Source organism: Protopterus annectens, chromosome 15.part0, assembly GCF_019279795.1.
Source record: "Protopterus annectens isolate FY-2018-M chromosome 15.part0, PAN1.0, whole genome shotgun sequence".
Classification (NCBI taxonomy): domain Eukaryota; kingdom Metazoa; phylum Chordata; order Ceratodontiformes; family Protopteridae; genus Protopterus; species Protopterus annectens.
The window spans coordinates 807,183,715-807,189,714 of NC_056749.1; positions in this window are offsets into that span (position 1 = coordinate 807,183,715).

A 6,000-nucleotide genomic window follows, 5' to 3' on the forward strand; every position below is an offset into this window, starting at 1 on the left:
CAATCCACAGTACCACCACTGCTCTCCTGTCCTTTACAGTCTGCATTAATAAACATAATAACAATAACATGCTCTCCTCTGCTCTGTTCATTGACCTATCTAAAGCTTTTTATATGGTTAATCATCAAATACTTCTCAACATACTCAATTCATTCTCACTTGACACACAGGCATTACAATGGTTCAAGTCCTACTTGCACAATAGACAGCAGGCTGTCCTTTGGGATAATAACCTATTCAAACATCTCCCTATTACCCTTGGTGTCCCTCAAGGCTCTATCCTGAGACCTCTACTCTTCTCCATATTCATTAATGTCCTTTCAACAAATTTACCTCTACCTACCTGCACACAATACTCAGATGACTCCACTTTGATTTGTAAAGCATCCACTTCATCCGAACTCCAGCCCAAACAGTATTTAACCTAGTAGAAAACTGGTTCCAACAACATCACCTACTCCTAAATGCCAAAAAAAACAAACTATTACTATTTACTCCAACTATTAAATCCACCCCAATAGATTTCTCTATTACATCCATTGATGGTACAATCATAGCTCCTGACCCAACTACCAAACTCTTAGATGTAATGATTGACAACAACCTCAACTTTGACTCACATATTAATGCCACTATCAAAACAGTAAACAGAAAACTTGGATCCTTGTATAGGATAAAACCTTTTCTCACCCCAGAAGCCATATCTACTATTGCCAAGACCCATCTGATCTTCACCCTCCTCTATGCCTCACCCATTTATACTAATCTTTCCAAAAGCAACCTAAACAAATTGACCACTTCTTATAACAATATTGCCAGGTTTGCTACTGGGTCCCCATTTAGAACTCATCACTATCTAAATCTCAAACTTCTAGGATGGCTAGAACTAAATAACCAGCTAGAATTTCAACAACTCTGCATTACCCATAAGATTCTATACCAGCCTAGAAATACTCCTATTCTCAGTAGCCTCATCTGCCTCTACACAAACCTTACAACCCTTCGCTCAGCAAATAAACTACTGGTTACCATCCAGAAATCCCACAACAAGGCAGGTGATTCTCTTTTCTCTAATTCAGTGGGTGAACGATTTGGAACAAGCTTCCCATTAAACTTACATCTCTCTCATCAATACCAATCTTTAAAAAGCAACTAAAAATTCAACAAAAAACACAATGGCTATGTCCATGTACTAACCCTGACTAACACCCCCCTCCAGTGTAACATTATTCTATAACTCTCCTCCAATAACTCACTTTGCACAATTAGTAAATTCATCTCTCACTCCCTTCTTAGTATCTTATTCCCAAGGAACTATCACTGAGTATGCTCTTTACAACAGTCTTTCTGCAGTGAGCACATGTCTTCCACCTTGTATATAGACCAACTATTTATTTCACTATGACTGTAATTACTTCTTTATGTACATATATTTAATAATTTTCTTATTTCTCAGTGTTATATTTTTTATACCCTATATACATCATTGTAAAGGTACATTCCTACCCAAAATACTTATGGTGAATATAAATCACTTTCCCATGGTAATAGTACTGTATTTTGCCTTGTTAAACTCAGTAGTCACAGTCTGTATAATTTAGTTCTGTATAATTTGAATTCTTGAAGAAAATCTTCATGTATATGTATTTAGATTTTTTTGGACTTTTGTTCTGTCCTGATTTATTTAGTTTAAAGTGGAGCTTATCTCCCGGGGCCTCTACTGAAAATGGACATGTATCCAGTTAGACTAGCCTGGTCAACAAATGTAAAATAAAATAAAAATAAAAAATAAAAATCCCAACACTGTATGCAGGAATTTACAAACAGTAACTATTTTTTTTTAAATAGGCAAACCTTGAAACAATCAGATAACACAAATGCTGTTAGACCAATTTTATAAACTCCAGCACAGGAATGGGGGAAACAGTTTTAGGACAGATGAGAAACAGAAAATAATGCCAGAAAGTACATGAAATAATTCAGTGAGGCAACAAATAATTCAGTCAAGCAAAACTAAGACAATGCAGAACTCTGAAAGGTTAAAATGCCAAGAAATATACTTATCAATCATCAATATATTTCCAGCTTGTTTGAGAATCACACTTCAGACAGAACACCAGGAGTTTCCAACAGTTTATGCAGGAATTTACAAACAGAAACTATATTGAAATCAGCAACTCTTGAAACAATCAGATAAAAAAACTGTTAGACCAGTTTAATAAACTTCACCATGGGAACAGGGGGGAAGCAGTTTCAGGACAGATGAGAAACAGAAAACAATGACAGAAAATATATAAAATAATTCAGTCAGGAAAATTGTTTGAGAATCACACTTCAGCCAGAACACTAGGAGTTTCCAACAGTATATGCACAAATTTAAAAACAGAAACTATTTTTAAATCAGCAAGCCTTGATGCAATCAGATAACACAAAAACTGCTAGATCAGTTTTGTAAACATCACACCCGGAATAGGGGAAAGCAGATCCAGGACAGATGAGAAACAGAAAACAATGCCAGAAAATATAAATAATAATTCAGTCAGAGAAAAAAAAATTCAGTCAGGTAAAATTAGGACAATGCAGAACTGTGAAAGTTTAAAATGCCTTGAAATATTCTTATCAATCAGACATATTTTTGCCGATTGTCTGAGAATCACTTTTTAGCCAGAACACCAGGAGTTTCCAACAGTGTATGCAGGAAATTACAAACAGAAACTAATTTTAAATCAGCAAGCCTTGACGCAATCAGATAACATGAAATCTGAGAAACAGAAAACAATGCCAGAAAATATATAAAATAATTCAGTCAGGCAAAAAATAATTCAGTGAGGCAAAATAAGGAGAATGCAGAACTCTGAAAGGTTAAAATATCAATAAATATACTAAGTAATCAGTGATATATTTCCAGATTGTTTGAGAATCGCACTTCAGCCAGAACACTAAGAGTTTCCAAAAGGGTATGCAGACATTTAAAGACAGAAACTATTTTTAAATCAACAAGGCTTGAAGCAATCAGATAACACAAAAGCTTTTAGACCAGTTTTATAATCTTCACCACAGGAATAATGGGTAAGCAGTATCAGGACAGATGAGAAACAGAAAAAAAGTGCCAGAAAATATACAAAATAATTCAGTCAGGCAAAATTAAGACAATGCAGAACTCTGAAAGGTTAAAATGTCAATAGATATACTTATCAATCAGCGATATATTTTGAAATTGTTTGAGAATCACACTTCAGCCTCAACACTAGGAGTTTTCAAAAGTGTATTCCAGAATTTGCAAACAGAAACTATTTTTAAATCAGCAAGCCTTGAAGCAATCAGATAACACAAAAGCTGTTTGACCAGTTTTATAAACTTCAAAACAGGAATATGGGGTAGCAGTTTCAGGAGAGAAGAGAAACAGAAAACAATGCCAGAAAATATATAAAATAATTCAGCCAGGCAAAAAATAATTTAGTCAGGCAAAATTAGGACAATGCAGAACTGTGAAAGTTCAAAATGCCAAGAAATATACTTATAAATCAGAGATATATTTCCCGATTGTTTGAGAATCAAACTTCAGCCAGAACACCAGTAGTTTCCAACAGTGTATGCAAGAATTTACAAACCGGAACTATTTTTAGTCAGGAAGACTTGAAGCAATCAGATAACACAAAAGTTCTTAGACCAGTTTTATAAACTTAACCACAGGAATAGGGGGAAGCAGTTTCAGGAAAATGGGAGACAGAAAACAATGCCAGAAAATATATAAAATAGTTCAGTTAGGTAAAATTAAGACAATGCAGAACTCTGTAAAGGATGAAATGCCAAGAAATATACTCATCAATCATCAATATATTTCCGGATTGTTTGAGAATCACACTTCAGTCAGAAAACCAGCAGATTCCAACAGTGTATGCAGGAATTTACAAACCCAAAATATTTTTAAATCACCAAGCCTGAAGCAATCATATAACACAAAAGCTGTTTGAAAAATTTTTTTCAGACTTCACTTAAGGAATAGGGTGAAACAGTTCCAGGACAGATGAGAAATTGAAAATAATGCCAGAAAATTTATAAAATAATTGAGTCGGGGAAAAACAATTCAGTCAGGAAAATTAATGTAATGCAAAACTCTGAAAGGTTAAAATGCCAAGAAATATACTTATCAATCAACAATATATTTCCAGATTATTTGAGAATCACACTTCAGCCAGAACACCAGGAGTTTCCAACAGTTTATGCAGGAAATTACAAACAGAAACAATTTTTATATCAGCAAGTCAGGTCGCAATCAGATAACACAGAAGCTGTTAGACCAGTTTTATCATCTTAACCACATGAATAAGGGGAAGCTATTGCAAGACAGATGAAAAACAGAAAACAATGCCAAAAAAATATATAAAATAATTCAGTCAGGCAAAAAATAATTCAGTTAGGCAAAATAAGGACAATGCAGAACTCTGAAAGGTTAAAATGTCAATAAATATACTAAGTAATCAGTGATATATTTCCAGATTGTTTGAGAATCACACTTCAGCCAGAACACTAAGAGTTTCCAAAAGGGTATGCAGAAATTTACAGACGGAAACTATTTTTAAATCAAGCCTTGAAGCAATCAGATAACACAAAAGCTTTTAGACCAGTTTTATAATCTTCACCACAGGAATAATGGGTAAGCAGTGTCAGGATAGATGAGAAACAGAAAAAAAGTGCCAGAAAATATACAAAATATTTCAGTCAGGCAAAATTAAGACAACGCAGAACTCTGAAAGGTTAAAATGTCAATAGATATACTTATTAATCAGTGATATATTTGAGATTGTTTGAGAATCACACTTCAGCCTCAACACTAGGAGTTTTCAAACGTGTATTCCAGAATTTGCAAACAGAAACTATTTTTAAATCAGCAAGCCTTGAAGCAATCAGATAACACAAAAGCTGTTTGACCAGTTTTATAAACTTCAAAACAGGAATATAGGGTAGCAGTTTCAGGAGAGAACAGAAACAGAAAACAATGCCAGAAAATATATAAAATAATTCAGCCAGGCAAAAAATTTAGTCAAGCAAAATTAAGACAATGCAGAATTCTGAAAGGTTAAAATGCCAAAAAATATGTTTATCATAAGCAATATATTATCAGATTTTTGAGAATCACACTTCAGCCATAACACCAGGAGTTTCCAAAAATGTATGCAGGAATATACTAACAGAAACTATTTTTAAACCAGCATGACTTGAAGCAATCAGATAACACAAATGTTATTATACCAGTTTTATAAACTTCACCACAAAAATAGGGGGGAAGCAGTTTCAGGACAGAGGAGAAACAGAAAACAATGACAGAAAATATATAAAATAATTCAGTCAGGCAAAATTAAGACAATTCAAACTCTGAAAGGTTAAAATGCCAAGAAATATACTTATCAATCAGAGATATATTTTCAGATTGTTTCAGAATTACACTTCAGCCAGATCACCAGAAGTTTACAACACTGTAAGAATGAATTTATAAAGAGAAACAAGTTATAAATCAGCAAGCCATGAAGCAATCAGATAACACCAATTTTATAAAGTTTGCAACAGGAATTTTGGGGGGAGCATTTTCAGGACTGATGAGAAACCGAAATCAATGGCAGAAAATATGTTAAATAATTCAGTCAGGCAAAAAATAATTCAGGCAGGCAAAATTAAGACAATGTAAAACTCTGAAAGGTTAAATGCCAAAAAATATACTTATCTATCAGCGATATATTTCCAGATTGTTTGAAAATCACTCTTCATCCAGAACCACTAGAAGTCTCCAACAGTGTATGCAGAAATTTACAGACAGAAACTAGTTTTAAATCAGCAAGCCTTGAAGCAATCACATAACACAAAAACTGTTTGACCCGTTTTATAAACTTCACAACAGGAATATGGGGGAAGCAGTTTCAGGACAGATGAGAAACAGAAAACAGTGTCAGAAAATATATAAAATAATTCAGTCAGGCAAAAAATAATTTAAAAAAAAAAATT